Source organism: Anabrus simplex, chromosome 6 (genome assembly GCF_040414725.1).
Source record: "Anabrus simplex isolate iqAnaSimp1 chromosome 6, ASM4041472v1, whole genome shotgun sequence".
Taxonomy (NCBI): domain Eukaryota; kingdom Metazoa; phylum Arthropoda; class Insecta; order Orthoptera; family Tettigoniidae; genus Anabrus; species Anabrus simplex.
In genome coordinates this window covers 14,939,231-14,957,858 of record NC_090270.1, presented here as the reverse complement: position 1 = coordinate 14,957,858, position 18,628 = coordinate 14,939,231, and positions in this window count along the sequence as shown.

The following is an 18,628-nucleotide window of genomic DNA, read 5'->3' as shown; positions in this document are numbered from 1 at the left end:
CCCTGAAGCACATTCAAATATTTGTCAATTTGTTCCGCAATCCTTACCAAATATGTTGAACCCATATGCTGCACAGAATGTTCCCTTCCCTGTTCAATCCACCTCACAACTACCAGTATCACATCACATGCAACAATCCTACAGTCTTAATAATCCCACATATCTCCCTCCACAATCTCTCAGTGCTCCCCAACACCAGCAGTCTATTCCTAAACAATCTTCTTCAGGTTCTCCAGCTTCCAATATCAGTGACAGTCCAGTTTAAAAGTGAAACTTTAAATGAGTACTTCATAGTGTAATTTTTATTTTATTCTGTGAAATTTTAATTCAAACATGTCAGAAAAACGTTGTCACCTTGTAAGTAGCATGACTTAAAAGCAGAATGAATTACGGTACTTTTAATGTGGATTAGATTACTTAGGCCTACATTTAATCGTTGTATGTTCATTTTATCGTAAGTACCTATAATGGCTTATGATGTTTTCATGAAATTTGTAATATTTAATTTGCTTTGTTTTCAATTAAAATTAACACTGTTGTGTAGTCAATACTTTTTTTGTTAATATCAATTTAAAAAGGAAGGTATAATTATTACTAATCTTTGAAAACGAAGCTGGTCAAGATAACTGAAACATGTCTCTTTTAAAGAAGAAAGTGACAAATAAGTAAATGGATTATATACCTGTGTTCAGAGAAAGTACAGTATCAGTACTAAATTAGTAGGATGCTTGTTTAATATTACCTTTATACTCTACAAATTTAATCTTTTGATAAAGTACGGATTACTTTATTGAAATAGAGAATAATATTACATTACAACCGCTTACCTTATAGTAATAACCAGTTTTTCTTCGATGGAAATAGGGTTGACATGATAGCTGCTGTATTTCCGTGGTTTCATATTGCCTTCAATTCCAATTAGCAAGTACTGAAATGTCTGCATTGATATTCTTAAATATTCGTGGAATTTCTGTGGGTCTTTCTTCACGTCCTGGTATAAATGGTGAAATTCACCGAATTTCTGCCTTCTCTCATTAATTGGATGTGCGCTGTACCTTCTGTCAGAACTTGAAATCAAGTACAATTTGCTTGCCACCGTAAGTTCATCATCACTGCTGCTACCATAATTAATCATTATGCACACAGATAACTACAATCATTAGCATTAAAACAAAATTAAATTTAAAGAACACAACGCGATCTTCTCGTTAATGCTGCACACTCTTAACTGGATGGAAAATGTTTCCTCGTTAATGAAGGAAGAGCGAGGGTCCCCCGCTCGGCATGTGCACCTTTGAATGATGAGTGATGAGCGCAGAGCACTGCTATGAGCGCTGAGCGAGGAGTAATCCACTCGCCATGTTCGTACCCTTAGGATAGTTCTCAGAAGTAGCAGGATAACTACTGAGCACTTCTCTGGCACGAGAGCCTTCAGTAGTAGCTTGAATAAGACACTGAAAATTATCCTAGGGATCTAAATTGGAATCTTCATCAATTGTTTCAAACTGGGCCCAAAACTGTAACCAGTCCTTCGGTTCACCACTGAATTTTTTAAGTTCTAGAAGTGATAGCCTATACTTTCTTTGAGTAAATGAGTCAACACTTGGGGCACTTTCACTGATAGTATTCTGCTGTTCTCTCTCTCTTAACATAGCAGCTACCGTCATCTGCAGATTATTAAATTTACAAATTATATCATCAGTGGCACTAACCTCTTTCTCTAGGTCATCCTCATCCATATCTTGCTCCAACATCAAATCGAATATCTGGTGGTCCAGAGCCCGTATTTCTTGATGTTTCTCCTGCAGTAAATTGAAGTCCGCGTCAATGACAACAGGATCTGTTTCTTGTTGACGATCTTATTGTAAATCCACGTGTATGCACGTCGATGAATCGCACGAACTTTCGTTACCTTATCCATTGCAATTTTAAGCCTTATCCTGGCCAAGTCAGGGATTTTTACCTAGATCTGAGGGCTGGTTCGAGGTCCACTCAGCATACGTGATTACATTTGCGATTTATCTGACGCTGAGATAGCGGCCGCGGTCTAGAAAGCCAAGAATAACGGCCGAGAGGATTCGTTTTGCTGAACCCAAGCCACCTCGTAATCTGCAGGCCTTCGGGCTGAGCAGAGCCAAGGCCAAGCCTTCAGGGCTGTTGCGCCGTGCGATTTTTACAAATTTATGAGACATAGTAGCAATTTAATGTTGCCGCATGTCAATATTTTTTGAAAAGAGTAGGCTCCAGTCTGAATGGTAGTCTAATATTAGGACAGAAACTTACATACTTTCTGGAAAACATAAAACAATGTTCAAGGTTTCGAACAGAATGACAAATTGGTAACACCGATTGTAGGTGAAATTCTCATTAAACCATACATGAACTTCAAGGGAGGAAACATTGTAGGCTCATGTGCAAATACTGCCAGTGATGCTACATCAGCTTAGATTTTATGCCTATGCTAATATTATACGTGCTAGTTTTCTTTCAAGATCATGTAATGTCTATTTAAATTGAAATCTGTTTGTAACATCCTGTTGTGCTGTTAGCAATTCGGCCTAAGTAAGTTAACATTGCAAAATGCTGTCGTGTTTTACAACTGTTTGCTGTTTATCCTTAACGGCAGAGTCACTAAAATACGGTAATAACGACAGCATAAGTCAACATCCTTTAAAATTTAAACGCGATGTGTTAGTAAATAAATTATTCCATTGGCTAAAAATATTAAAATCATGTCTGTGTTTAATCATGTTCCGTGTTTCTCTGCATTGCCATCGCCTCCTTAGCATGACGTCACCACGCTGTTATTAGGCCTTATTATCTAGGACGTGTTGGTTTAGTGAGCTCAGTGTTTATCATAGTGCGTGGAACCGCTCTGATTTTAAGACAATGTATAATTAGAGGCAGACATTCCCCTAGACGTTTACGCAACTAAGGTTATGATTCCACCGCTCTGATTTTTATTAATAGACAATGTATAATTAGAGCAGTGGCGGATTAAGGTGTTTGGAGGCCCTGGGCTATTTTAAAATGTGGGGCCCCTTCTTCGTAACATCACGTAAGACTAGTATACTGAATCGTTATAGAACTACTTCCACTTAAATTGATGAATAGGGAAGTGTTGAAATAGACTACAATTTTTCTCTATTTTTCATGTTATTATTTCATAATGCTAAAACATATTTTAAATTTGTCTCATCATCATAATCAAATCGACATTCAAAACACAACTTACGTTTTTGGCACTACTAGGATATTTTCTATCCATTTTACAAGAACATTACAGTTGTAACTTACGAATGGTTCAATAATCAGAGGTGAAATGGAAGTTTTCTTCCTGATGCAAAGATATAGTATAGCATGCGCATTCCACCGTGCTTCCCCTGTCCCCTCCCGCTCACTTCCGAGACCTCTTCCCCCTTCCCCCTCTGCCTGTCCTCGCAAGCTGCCAGATTTAAATTTTTGTCAACAATAACCTTTACAATAATTACAGTGCGTAAGTAGCGAGGATTCGTGTCTCCGGACGGTAACTGATTCCAGCAGTTATGAAATACTAACATGGACAGCTGATAAGGAGGAAGGGAGGAAGAGTGAGTGTTCGATATTTTGCGAGCGTAAATATTCATATACATCCACGGAGGTGGAGCAGCATGCCTTTTAATACAATTTTAGGTTTGGCCAAGGGCCAGGGCCCCTTGGCACGCGGGGCCCGGGGCTGTAGCCCCTTCAGCCCCCCCACCCCTTAATCCAGTCCTGAATTAGAGGCAGACATTGTCCTAGACGTTTACGCAACTAAGGTTATGATTCCACCGTGACGTTTGCAACGAAATGGGATAATTTGACTCATCCATCGTAAAGTTATGTAACAAATCAGGGAACTAGTGTCACAAATTTGAAAAATTGCATTTATTTCTTTCATAGTAGGCTATATCATGTATGTTAATCAATAATATTGTTGCCCGTCATTTATAGTATTAATTACCCTCTTTCCATATCCTTTTCTGTTGAATTATATGTTCCCCGAAATCTTGGCCTCATTATTCTTATTACTTTATCTATCTCACGAACTGGGAACACCTGAGTTCGCTGACTAGTAGGTACTCAATTTTGGAACTTGAATTGGGAAAATACCAGACACACACATAATATGCACAGTAGGCCTATGTTTAAGGAAGATAATCTCGAGGCCAATAATAAATATTTACTTAATTTCATGCACTACACAAAAAACTATCGACCACCACATTAACCATGCATTATTGTTATACAACCGAGAGGGATATTCCAGGAAATTACACAGGGAAATATTAGACATTAATTGCCCAGCTCCATGGCTGAATGGTCAGCGTCTTGGCCTACGAACCTCCAGGATATGGAGTGTAATATACAACACACGACACACATTCTTACAAGGATTGCACCGGGCTAGCTACACGAAATAATTATTAAATTAATTCATTCATTAATGTTGTGGGTTAATTTCTAATGCAATGAAAATGAACTGTCGAAAGGGGTTCTCACAAATGAATACCGGTATGCTTTTGGAAAAAGAAAATACTTTAAACTTGTTGTAGTACAGTTTTTAATTTTGTTATCCAAAGTCTTATCTTGCTGTCGTTTACACAGACACAGTGATGTAGACTTATCTGACAAAGCACTGGACATAATACAGTACATATTATTTACCAGAGCTTTGAGACTGTCTATAAACAGTGGACAGTTCAGCTAGTGTTACCTTCATTCGTTTCTTTTTCTGGCGCAATAATTTTATTTTATTTCTGTAATCAATTCTCCTTAGTCTTCACTTGGACGTTAACACAATTTTCTCCCATTTCATTAAAGGCAGGATCTTCCACATCACGTATTTGCTATACTGTCATAGAGGATTCTAATGTAACAACTTTTACGTTTATGCAATTGAAAGGACTCTCTCTTCTTGTGAAATAAATGTAATATTACTCTCTAACTATATACTTCGACGTATTTCTCACATCAAATGGCTAAAATGAAGATAAATTATCCCTTTATAATGATAGTAGATACTTCGTGGAAAACAGTGTAGACAGATAGTACAGCCCATTCACTAAGCTGCACCACGCAAATGTACAATATATAAAATAAAAATATTGTATCTGTTTAGAGCACCGCCGTCTCGACCCTCCTATACTGCCTGCTCTATGGGAGGCTTTTTGCGAACAGGCTGCGACAAAAATTCTCCTCTAGATGGCAGGCATAGACGCACAAAGTTCCAATGCATTTTTATGACGACAGCTTACAAAACACTATGCAGTATAGTCATATGTTCACTGAATGAAGTCGCAGTTGGCCACTTTATGTCACAATTTAAAGATTTTCTTGGACGAAGGCTTGGAGTGATACCCCAGGCGGTTAACATTTTGTGTTCTTGCCAACACAATATCAGTTAATAGAGGCCTTAATAACTTGGTTTGCTGATATTCTTTGACGTCACCCTGTAACAGAACACATTCTGAAAGGGAAGAAGTAGCAAGTCCTCGCATTACGCTCGTAAAATTGAAGGACTTTCGACACTAGGGCTCAGCAGCTACTACAAACTCTTGCAGGTGCTTCACCAGAGCAACAAAACAACGTTTTGGGTATCGAAGTCCTCCTCTGTGCTGATGCATAATCAGTTCCATTTACTGGCGTCGTAGCTCTAGGCAGGGAGATGTTGCTGAGGGAAATGTCACACTCCATCCTCTCTTCAACAGTACGACCAAGTACCCGCGATTTAGTGTGTGATTTTCTGTTTCTAGATTTATTGGGACATTATCATTTGGCTATTTAAGGTTGTCCAACACATCTAAGCATGAAGGCCTTTTTTGTGATTGTCCGTCACAATTCTTATCACAGGGTATCCACTATCCTCCACGACTTTAATCACGTTCTGAGGTAAGGTGTTAAGGTGTGAAGGTGAAGGCTACAGAGGCCAAAGTAACCCGAGGATATCAAACTACTTCCTTGCCTAGATATAGCCGACAACCACTTTTCTCTTAATTCCCCTCTAGACGGTATTTTATGAAATCGTATTTCTTCGGGCTGCGAACCACCTTGACGAGACTTGTAAAATGGTACACAACAGTTGAATATTTCGAGGGAAAACATCTGAAGTTTCAGTTCTAAAAGAAATCCGCTTGCACAAACGAAAGAAAACAAGTACACTTTAAGAGAACTTTGAAAATACCTATTAGCATAATATGATTTATTCATTTCACAGTTAGATACAAAATATCACTTGTACAAACGAAAGTGTAGAGGCACGTATACACATTGTACGAAATAACTCAGCTTTTCGTACACAATAACACAATGCAGCACCCACACTGACCGAGAAGATTGTGCGTCTACAACTGCACTCTTACGGTGACTTGAAGCAATATTGGTATTCGCGCCTTCCTGGTTTAAACTAGTGGCATAGAGCAGGTAGTATCGAGACGGCGGTGGTTTACAGGAAGTAGGGAACATCCAATATGGTGACCACGCCTTCACCTTCAACTCTGGCAGCGTTATTCTCTGCTCGTTGGCCTTCATCCATGATGACATCACGCGCACGAACTAGCGAGTGACGCTACCTTATTACTCTTTTATTTACCTTTAGTTTATAAGGGTGTGATACTTATTTAGTAATTGAATGACGATAATATACTGTTCCCAATGTAAAGCAGAATTTATACCACGAAGGAGGCTTTTTGAAACATGAATGTGAGTAATTTAAGTTTTCCTTTTTCCTGTTCACTAATTGAGTCAGTAGTGATTTTATTTCATAAAGCCAGAATTATCATAAATTGTTTTAGAGTTCTATAAATATTCTTGTTTGTAACCAACTCCGTCTATTAGAAGTAGAATTCAGTTTTAAAATTTCTTCTACACTGCTACAAATACCGACGTTTATGGCAAAACTTCCGTGCAGTAGAGTAAAGCGGAGACATGGCTTCTCTCTAACAGTAAAGGTAGACGACAACAGTTTTACAGGCAAAGCAAGTGGTACAGAGAACTTCAGTGCAATCGGGCTGAATGAAACCTACCTTGATTGTAGATTGTCGACGAGCCTGCTGTTAATTACCCGCATTCATTTCAACAGATCACACGCTACTGCCCGCCTGGTGGCCATGATCGTTAAGGCGCTGAACTCTAAACGGTCTGACACCGAGGTTAACCGGTTCGAGTCCCGTTGGTCGAAAAAAGTTTCGCCATCAGCATGTTGGCCGCCAGGGTAGGGGAGGTAGTGGTATACAATTTGTAATCACTAGATTGCGTGCCAAAAGCCTGGATTAAATTCCAAACATCTCCGCAGTGCTCATATGGAGTGAGGGCATATAAGGCTGTTGATGGTGATTCGTCCGTCGGATGGGGATGTTAAGCCTTGAGCAGACCCCTTGGTGCTATTCGACAGGAGAAGGGTATCCTACTATCATTTATATCACGTCATTCATTTCATCTCGTTTGCCTGCTGTCATTTCTTGGTGGACACAGTACTTTTGCATCCATCTCTTGGCACAGGCCAGAGTAAAGTGTAGCTTCCACCGAAGTCCCAGTCAACATCCATGGCTGTGACAATATGGAAGTTGCTGGGGTATGGGTAGTGCTGAGTAATGACATTTGGAGCATGACTAGTGCATCTGAGTGTTATGAAAGGTGCTGCTCATAGGGTCAGTCGTGCTGCAATAGTACTTTCTGACCCAGTGAGGAAAGCAATGGCAAACTACCTCACTCCTCATCTTGCCTAGTACGCCTCATTTTGGTGCTGCCATTGGTTTTTGGGGTTTCCTTATAACCACATAACCTTTGGTGGTGCTATTTGAGGATCCAACCAGCCTCTGGGCTGATGACCTAACAGACAGACAGACAACTCCTCTAACGTAGTTGACGTCAGGAAAGGCATCCAGTCATAAAAACACGCCACGACAGATTCATCTCACCTCATACCCGACTCCGTAGGGAAACGGGACAACGGTTGCACAAACACGCTACTGTGCCTTCGGTTGGATGTTTAAATGTCCACTTACTATAACGTCCACCAATGTCTGATCTAAGCTATTCCGGATCGTAGGGCATGACGATAAAAATGACGACATAGATCATCAAAAATATACACCAAAACACTCAGAGAAAAACCAGTTCACATGGTCCCACTATCACCATTCCACACAAATAAAATCAACCCCTGCCTTCAGACTCTTCACGTTCACCGCGCCCTCTCGTTGCTGATTGTGGAGCCCCATTAAAATGTGTACAATTATTGTCAGACGTAACACATACCAGTTTTATCCACTTGTCCGTTGGGTATAGTTACAGCATCCTGTAGTTTGTCTAGTATAGACAAGGCTATCACGTTATTACTATGTTCCTTTAGTTTTTCATTAGTTTTTTTCAGATGTGCACAATATCTGTAACATCGTGTTTTGACCAATTTGTTTCACCGCCATAAAGTAAACAAGGAAAACAGAGCAACATTCCTTTCTCGTCACACCTGCACAGACATTAATTTGTTCTTGGAATTTGACTGTTTATTACACTTTCTGGACCTCTTACGTTTGCTACTGTTCTGTTTGTAACTGATATTTAAGTTTACCTAGTAAGTTCAATTTTGTCTTCACACGACAGCACTGAAAAGGTTTAGGTAAGAAAGCACAAACGTTATTCATGGTAATTCACCACATCCCCAAGGAATTCTTTAAATCCGTTCAACCCGTAATGCCAAATAAAACCAGTGAATGGCGCTGTGACTGAAGCATTTATGGACTCATTCCATATCTATTTACAGTTAACGTTGTACTAGTAGGTCTGCCATCTACAAGCAATTGCTCTGCGAGAGTTCAAAGCCCGGTGGGTGTTCTGACTGCCTGTTCCGCTGAGAAGTGGGTGCATATCGTATTGGATTTCTTCCGCAGGTCAGCGAGTTCCATCCTTTAATTGCAGTACAGCGTAGGTGGAGCGCGCTGTTGCGAAATCGACTCGTGAAGATCACGCTCAAGTGTAAGGCCATCTACACACGGAGCTACTCATTAGTAATTGACTGGTAACTGAAGTTTCCGGCCGATTACTTGAGTGTCACTTCCTGTGTATTTCAATGGAAAGCCACAGACGGCGCTACCAGTTAGTAATCTGTTAGTAACTAGTTTGTAATCAGTTCCAGGTGACTCGCGGAGCCAGTCACCAGCGAGTTTAGTTTCCCAGTTCCCAGTGATCAAGTGCCTTTTTACGATGGCGAGCGAACAAGTTTTCAACATAAAGTTAGTGGGGGAAATTGAAAAAAACACCCCGTACTGTACAATTGTACGCTGAAGGATTACGCAAGAAAGGACATTATGGACAAAGCATGGAATTATTTTCTAAGCTTTTAATTTTTTTTTAAAAAAATTCACTTTTCTTACCTGAGAGTTATTAGCTCTCTTTCCTCAGCACTCACACATTCCCTCATATTTGTATTTCGCTGTCGAATGGCAGGCGCAATAAGCTGCACCAAGTCCATATAGGCTAACTGTGTTTGGCCATACAATACAAAATAATTTTAGCATCCGTTTGTTCGAACTCCTTTACTGCTATGAATAATCTGCAGTGGATGTTCTTTTCAAGATATGATCGAACCCAATACCTTCTTCTATTTTTTCTCCTGAAATAATGAAACACAATCATGTCTTCTTCGTCACTTGAGACAGTGGTTGACATTCAAGCAAAGTTGAGAAGCGATCTAGCGAGTCCGCACCAAACTTTACAAATGGCTAATCAGGAAGAATCCGTTACCGTACAGTAGCTTAGTGTGTGGAGCCGAGTCAATATTCAGTTACTAACCAGTTTGTGACCCCGGTTACAAACCAGTCACGTTTCTAATGAGTAGCTCCGTGTGTAGAGGGCCGAACTCAAACAGGGCGTCACAGTTCCAAATTTTTTTGTTTGTTCATTTTAAGTTCATTCATTCATAAATTGATATTTGTAGCATAGTAAAATAAATACAACATACCTTAAGCACTGTCATTGCTCTTAGACATTGGACATACACCTTCTATCATTTCTGCAAAGCCTAATGTTCCCGCTTTGGATGAACCGAGTTCGGGAGATGAACTTGAGGACGATCCGGACGATGAAAATGTCTTATTAAAAACTGTTCATCGTCAACATCGTCCTGTTATTCGTCTGCTTTCCACAAATCTCTTTCATTTTTCTTTACTTCAATAACGTAATTTGTCCAATTGTCTACCATGGTGTTCTTATACGCAGCGGTTATTATATTTTCCATATAATTTTTCCTTTTTTTCTTTTTTTCTAGTGGCTTTAGGGCTCACCGACACAGATAGGTCTTATGGCGACGATGGGTTAGGAAAGACCTAGGAGTTGGAAGGAAGCGGCCGTGGCCTTAATTAAGGTACAGCCCCAGCATTTGCCTGGTGCGAAAATGGAAAAACCACAGAAAACCATCTTCAGGGCTGTCGACAGTGGGATTCGAACCCACTATCTCCCGGATGCAAGCTCACAGCTTCGCGCCCCTAACCGCACGGCCAACTCGCCCGGTATCATTTTTTTCTTGAATGATGCGTTATGATACCGGATGTAGTTTTTCACCTGGGACCACACCATCTCAGTAGGGTTTAACTCGCAGTGATAAGGCGGGAGACATAGAATCGCTTTTTCCATTTCATCTATTCTCTGCTTATCATACAGAGCCCTATGCTGAGAAGCGATGTGTAACAATTCTCGCTTGAGCAACCCGTCCTCAAAAGATATTTGTTTTTTACGTAACAATGTTCGATGCCATCTTTTCGCCAAGAAGCCACCAGCAAAGGTTCGAACTTACGGGAATGATAAGTGGCATTATCCAACACGATCACAGCACCTTCCGGAGTGTTCGGCAACAGTTGTTCCGAAAAACACTTCTCATAAATTTCACCAGTCATTTCCTCGTGAGCGTCCGCCGTGTTTTTATGGCATAAATACACTGACTGACAGAGCAAATGCAACACCAAGAAGGAGTGGTCAGAACTTTATGCCAATTGCAGGGTAGACTGACGTCACTGAGGTATGCTCATGATGTGAAATGCGCCGCTGTGCTGCGCACGTAGCGAACGATAAATGGGACACGGCGTTGGCAAATGGCCCACTTCGTACCGTGATTTCTCAGCCGACAGTCATTGTAGAACGTGTTGTCGTGTGCCACAGGACACGTGTATAGCTAAGAATGCCAGGCCGCCGTCAACAGAGGCATTTCCAGCAGACAGACGACTTTACGAGGGGTATGGTGATCGGGCTGAGAAGGGCAGGTTGGTCGCTTCGTCAAATCGCAGCCGATACCCATAGGGATGTGTCCACGGTGCAGCGCCTGTGGCGAAGATGGTTGGCGCAGGGACATGTGGCACGTGCGAGGGGTCCAGGCGCAGCCCGAGTGACGTCAGCACGCGAGGATCGGCGCATCCACCGCCAAGCGGTGGCAGCCCCGCACGCCACGTCAACCGCCATTCTTCAGCATGTGCAAGACACCCTGGCTGTTCCAATATCGACCAGAACAATTTCCCGTCCATTGGTTGAAGGAGGCCTGCACTCCCGGCGTCCGCTCAGAAGACTACCATTGACTCCACAGCATAGATGTGCACGCCTGGCATGGTGCCGGGCTAGAGCGACTTGGATGAGGGAATGGCGGAACGTCGTGTTCTCCGATGAGTCACGCTTCTGTTCTGTCAGTGATAGTCACCGCAGACGAGTGTGGCGTCGGCGTGGAGAAAGGTCAAATCCGGCAGTAACTGTGGAGCGCCCTACCGCTAGACAACGCGGCATCATGGTTTGGGGCGCTATTGCGTATGATTCCACGTCACCTCTAGTGCGTATTCAAGGCACGTTAAATGCCCACCGCTACGTGCAGCATGTGCTGCGGCCGGTGGCACTCCCGTACCTTCAGGGGCTGCCCAATGCTCTGTTTCAGCAGGATAATGCCCGCCCACACACTGCTCGCATCTCCCAACAGGCTCTACGAGGTGTACAGATGCTTCCGTTGCCAGCGTACTCTCCGGATCTCTCACCAATCGAACACGTGTGGGATCTCATTGGACGCCGTTTGCAAACTCTGCCCCAGCCTCGTACGGACGACCAACTGTGGCAAATGGTTGACAGAGAATGGAGAACCATCCCTGAGGACACCATCCGCACTCTTATTGACTCTGTACCTCGACGTGTTTCTGCGTGCATCGCCGCTCGCGGTGGTCCTACATCCTACTGAGTCGATGCCGTGCGCATTGTGTAACCTGCATATCGGTTTGAAATAAACATCAATTATTCTTCCGTGCCGACTCTGTTTTTCCCCAACTTTCATCCCTTTCGAACCACTCCTTCTTGGTGTTGCATTTGCTCTGTCAGTCAGTGTATGTTAGTTCAGCATTTGGAACAAAACTATGTTCATTACCCGCGTGAAGTAAAGGCGAATCGCGGATCTCGGCTTTTCGGTGGCCTAAGTCCCGAACTACACCTTCATTGGCGGCGTGCCGTGCACTTTTCACTGTCGTATACTTCCATTCTTTTGTCACTGTCTGACCAATATTTACCCACGATTCATCTGTGTAAATTATAGTTTTATGTTATGCCCTCAAATTTTTTATCTCCCTGAGATATCTGTGCCTCCAATTAATAATTCCATCGGTTTCAATGAATGTTGCTTTATTACCCTGTCTTAAATAACGGAGGCCTATATCATGTAAGAAGTGATACAACGTAGTTTTGGAAAATCGTGGCAAAGAATCTTCTGCATCTACCCGTCTCAAAATCACGTTCCGGTGGTATGTTAGAAAATAAAAGAGAGTGAACCACCCGACGCACTCCACTTTGCACAATAGGTAGGGGAGCAGTGGGCGTTCTGAATCCACCACCTCCTCACGCTCTCGGGAGAGCCCTCCTCCTCCACCACCGCCACACGCTCTCGGGAGCGGCCTCCTCCTCACGCTGGCTAAGAGCGCGACCCTAACCTCACATCCGCCATCTTGGAGGGGTTTAACCCAACTTTTTATGCGTAAGAGAGTTAGCCTAACCTCATGGAAGGGCCTCACCTCATTTTCACAGCCGGATGCCCTTCCTGACGCCTAAGAGCGCGACCCTAACCTCACATGCGCTATCTTGGAGGGGCTTAACCTAACTTTTTATGCGTAAGAGAGCTAGCCTAACCTCATAGAGGGCCTAACCTCAGTTTTACAGCCGGATGCCCTTCCTGACGCCCAAGAGCGCGACCCTAACCTCACACGCACTATCTTGGAGAGGCTTAACCTAACAAAGAGAGCTAACCTAACCTCACGGATGGGCTTAACCTCAGTTTTTCCTGCTGGATGCCCCTCCCGACGCAATTGCACAGGATGGCGGCTATACATGGCTCTTTATGAGACACCGCCTAACCTCATATCCGCTATCAAGAGGGGCTTAACCTAACACGAGACAGCAAGCCTAACCTCGACTCCTTAAACGACTCCTTATGAGACGCCTTAAGGGTGCTTGCGCAAGATGGCGGCTAGAAGATGGCTGCTATACATAGTCTGTTATGAGACGCCGTTGGGACGCTTGCGAAAGATGGTGGATAGAAGATGGTGGCTATACATGGCTCCTTATGAGACGCCTTAGGGGTGCTTGCGCAATATGGTAGCCGCAAGATGGCTGCTGCTCTTATGATACTCCCTTGGGATGCCTGCGCAGGATGGCGGACACAAGATGGCGGCTATACATGGCTCCTTATTAGACGCCTTAAGGGTGCTTGCGCAAGATTGCGGTCACAAGATGGCTGCTGCTTTTATGAGACTCCCTTGGGATGCTTGCACAAGATGGCGGACACAAGAAGGCTCCTTATGAGACACTTTAAGGGTGGTTGCGCAAGATGGCGGCTGGAAGATGGCTGCTATACATAGATTTTTACGGGACTGCTTAAGGGTGCTTGCACAATCGTGCAGCTACATACTTTTGAAATGTGGTGGTGCCAATTTGAAAAATTCTACGTGCTTAACAAACCCACGTACTTTTTAGACAGCTGTTATCCGCCACCTTACATCGTAAACCTTAGTGCTGCACTCTTTAGCTACTTACATTTGAAATGTGGTGGTGGCAATTTGAAAAATTCTATTTGACAGCAGCCATCTTTAATCAACAGAGCATCGTGCTGCTATACCTTTGAAATGTGGTGGCGGACAAATACCACGTGACAGCTGTCATCCGCCATCTTGCATCGTTAACCTTAGTGCTGCCTTCTTTACGGCCCTGCTGGTAATTTAAAAAATTCCGTCAGCTGTCATCCTCCATCTTGCATCGCAAACCTCAGTGCTGCACTCTTTAGCTACTTACCTTTGAAGTGCGGTGGCGGACAATTTGAAAAATTCTTTTTGACAGCAGCCATCTTTAATCAACATAGCACCGTGCTGTCATCTTTAGCTACCGCCATCGTACATCGCTTACCTCGGTGCTGCTATCTTTACCTACTTACCTTGGAAATGTGGTGGCGGACAATTTAAAATATTCTACGTGCTTTTTTGAGAGCAGCTATCTTTATTCAACAGAGTACCGTGCTACTATCTTTACGGCTACTACCTCGCTAATTAGCACTTAGAGGCTATTACACAAGATGGCGGTGGCTGTTAAAGCCTCCTCCTCTACCTCGTCAGTTAAGGCATAGCTTTATCGAACAAGTTTAAACATGCATCGGCATAGCTATAGTAAGCACGTGCTGCAGTGATGACGTCATTGTGCATGTTTAGACTTGATCGTTTTTTTAAGAGTAAGTAGGTGTAAGGAATGTAATATGTATGCATCATGAAAGCAAGAGTGTGCATGTGTTGTAGCGATAACGTTATTATGTGTGTGCATGTTTAAAAGTGTTCGTTAACTAAAAGCTTTAATCTTCGAGATACAGTGATAGAGAGTGGAGTGCAAACATGACGAAAACATTAATAGTTGATGTACAAGGCTTTAAAGTAAACGGCAACAAATTTGTGTTTAAAGAGGTGGATGTGTTAGATTGCAGTGTGTTGTGGGCACCAAAACTTGTTAGTTTAGTATTTAGCCTACCTTTCCCTTACTGTTTGCAAACAGATGAAGATAAAAAGCGGACTCAATGGATCGAAAACAATTTAGGTTTGAAGTGGGAAGAAAAAAGAATACCTTATCGTTTTCTATCTTTAATGATGTACGCGCGTTTGTCACGAGCAGATCTTATTCTTTTAAAGGGTTGTGAAAAGAAAGAATGGTTGCGTGAGTATCTACCATCATCGTGTGAAATTATCGACATGCATGACATAGGGTGTCCATCATTTATAACACTTCCGAAGGAGCATAGTAAAGAAACAGGTAAACAGTCTTTACAACATATATCCATGCTCTTTGATTGGTTGTGTTGCAATGCATGCCGGGAGGTGAACAACTTATGTAAACTGCAGTGTCGAAATAACCTTGGTGTAAAAGAAACATTTGTAGAGTAAAAACATCATGTCATTTCTAACAGATACTAAGTGTAACACAGTTGAAAAGGCGATCGTAAAGTTTTATGCATACAAAAAGAAACTAAACACTTTTACTGAAGAAGAGTTAAATGCATTACCAAAGGCATTTTTGGTTAATGTAGCTGCGAATGCTGTAAAGAAGATTTGGGATAAGGTGCCTCGTGAGTGGACTCAAGATCCTGTTTTGTCAGAGCTTCAGACGTGTAGTTTACATCATGAACACGTGAGTTTAGGTAGAAGACCTTCTGTGAGACAATGCCGTACATGTCAACTAATTAAACTGCATCACGTACCTAAACACTTATCATGGCTGCGAAGAGAGTAAACAAGGAAAAGGTGAAGAAACGTGCTGGGAAAAAGATGAGGAAGCATGTTGGGCATGGGCTCATCAATAAAGTGATTGATCTTCTTTTCTTCGAGCTTTATCTTCCCTGCGACCATAGAACACGTTCGCCTGACACGTGGTTAGATGTTGCCTGCAAAGAGTATGTCGACAACACAATCCTAAACTAAGACGTGTAGCTGATAAAAATCTGCTTCGTAAAGTTATGCTGTGTGTGTGTTATTATCTAGAGCTTCAGCTGCTCAGAAGATAGCAGCACTTGGTGTTGTTGGTGCAATAAAACGAAAACTGAGTGACAAAGATAGTAAAATAAATAAAGGATAAAATTGTATATATATATATATTCTGAAATAAAGATAAATTCTCAAAACATATTACAGGTGTTGTTTAATCCTACAGCATGTCCTAGTGACTTAGAAGAAAGGAAAGATAGAGGATTAGAAACACACACAAGATTTAAAGTACGTCCTCTTTATTACTCCATGAATTAAAGCTGTTATTAAAACCAAGCCATTTAACATATAGTTTATTCCCACGACGTCGAATAACACGTTCAACTAAATGGTGATCAGGATAGTTTGTTTTCTGCAGTTCTTCGATGTAGAATCCTCCTTCAATAGGCTGTCCTCTGAGATCGCGAAGTAAATACGTAACTGGATTAGTAAGCTTAACACTTCTGATTTGAAATTTTTAGTGCTCCAGTTAGGTGTGAATCCTTTTGAAAAGATAGACTTGTGTTTGCTGATGCGAACAAAATCACCTTCTTTAAAGCGATAGCGACGTGGATCAGCTGTTTTAAAAACAAGATGAATAGCATCTAGACGAGGTGTACTCCTTGCAACAAGACGTGGCTTTGTTCCGATAGTGCGATGAGGTGTACCGCTGTAGGTATATAAAATTCTAGGTAGCAGATCAATCCAACGATACGAACTTTGTGCTGTAAATTCTCGCCACATCATTGTTTTGAGTGTACGATTAAAGCGTTCTACAACACTTGCCTTGAGATTGCTGAAAGTAGAGTAGGGTTGAATGCCAAGTAACTTGAGATAACAAGAAAAATACTTGTTGTAAAACTCTTTACCTTGATCAGTTTGAAGAAGCCTTAGGCAGCGTTTCGATTCTTCAACAATATGTTTAAATGCTTCTTTTACTTGAGCTGCTGTTTTAGAACGCACGGGTTGTGCAAAAGAAAACGTCGAGTACACATCGATAACAGTAAGTAGATACTTATACCCCTTATTACTAGAGGCATATTGTGACCGTTCACAACGTCACCTATAGTATGTCATGATATCCAGGAGATGAAATATGCCGTTTTCCGCGTCATTCTACGATAAAAACTGCCCAAGTCAGAATTTTTCTGCCCGCTCCAGGACTCGAGTTGCAATATCCAGAGTCGCGCGACCCAGCTCTAGTTGCTGGTAATTAGCAGCAAGGCGGTGCAAGAGCGCTTGTACTCGAAACTCTCTCACTCCCACCACGAGCGAGATGAAACCATACGCGTTATCACGTGACAAAGAATCTAGGTCACTAACTGAGCCCAGAGAGTAGGTCCAACGTGAAAACTAACATTATACCATGTTTTCCTCGCTCATCCACCACTACCAACTTATCGCGTTCAGCTGTTTTATTTCTGTTAATTTTCATAAATCGCAAAATACCCACTGGATAATTAAGCGCAAACATTCATTTGAATAAGGGAATTTTACGCATAATTATGAGACCGAGAAGTGCTCTACTTAACTGACAGAGAGATAACTGCGCTGTAAACAAGGGCGCGTCTTAATGACTAACAGATGTTGGACTCTAGCCGTGCCAGGGAACACAAGGAATCCCCTGTGCTCGTCATCATTCACCGCCAAAAGCTAAAGGACGCTTTTAAGATTGCTTCAGAACCTACGAAGTTATTTTAATAACAGTCACTCAGTGGAGATGGGAATACAAGAGCTACATTTTGATATCCTGTTCGTTACTGTACGTTGCGTACTAACGGACCAATGTGTGAGAAAGGATTGCATTTTTTCCCCCACCCTCAGCATTCGGGTCTCTAGCGTAGCGCGCCTATATATTCATGAGCTGAGAAGGAGACACCAGCCAGTGCGTTCTTATTGTAATGCCAGTACGGTAGTATTTCGTCGTGGCTTGTGAGTGAGTCGTTTGTGAAGAAATAATCTTGTAATTTGAGTAGTGTAATACAGTGATTCATTAAATTCTGTGAGTATGTGGAAATAATCACCCTCTGAGTGAGTTGTTAGCGTGTACGGTGTGCCGCAAATTAATAAATAGGAACGGTACGAAACCGTAATAACTGATGCCCGTGTGTAGAAAAGGTCGTACATCAAGCCTCCTATGTGTCTAAGTTAATACGGCTCAGTTAACATATATAGTGACGTACTTAGCGAAGTGGGTGGAGCGTACGTGCTTGATATCAATATGAATTACCAAGAAAGTCAGTGAACAGCTCAGTTAGACCTAATTGAGGACAGCGCCACGTTAAAATAACCCGCAGTACAGTGAGAGCTCGACTTACGGCTAAGTGCATTAGAACAGGCCTGAACAAGTGTCATGAATACGAGAATGCTAATACATTAGTGGCCTAACCACTGTCGTTTCTAGGGAAACTAGTGAAATTTCTGGGCCTATAATCGCTGCCTACAAGAAGAATAGATAAATGAGAAGGGATTAATGTCGGGCTTCTGGGACATTACCGACATTAGGTTGGAATGCTCGTGCTATTGAGCAAATCCAACCATATGTTCAAATTGTGGTGTGTGATAAACTAACGTATTCACTTGAGATAATTTCCCCTCATTTACAT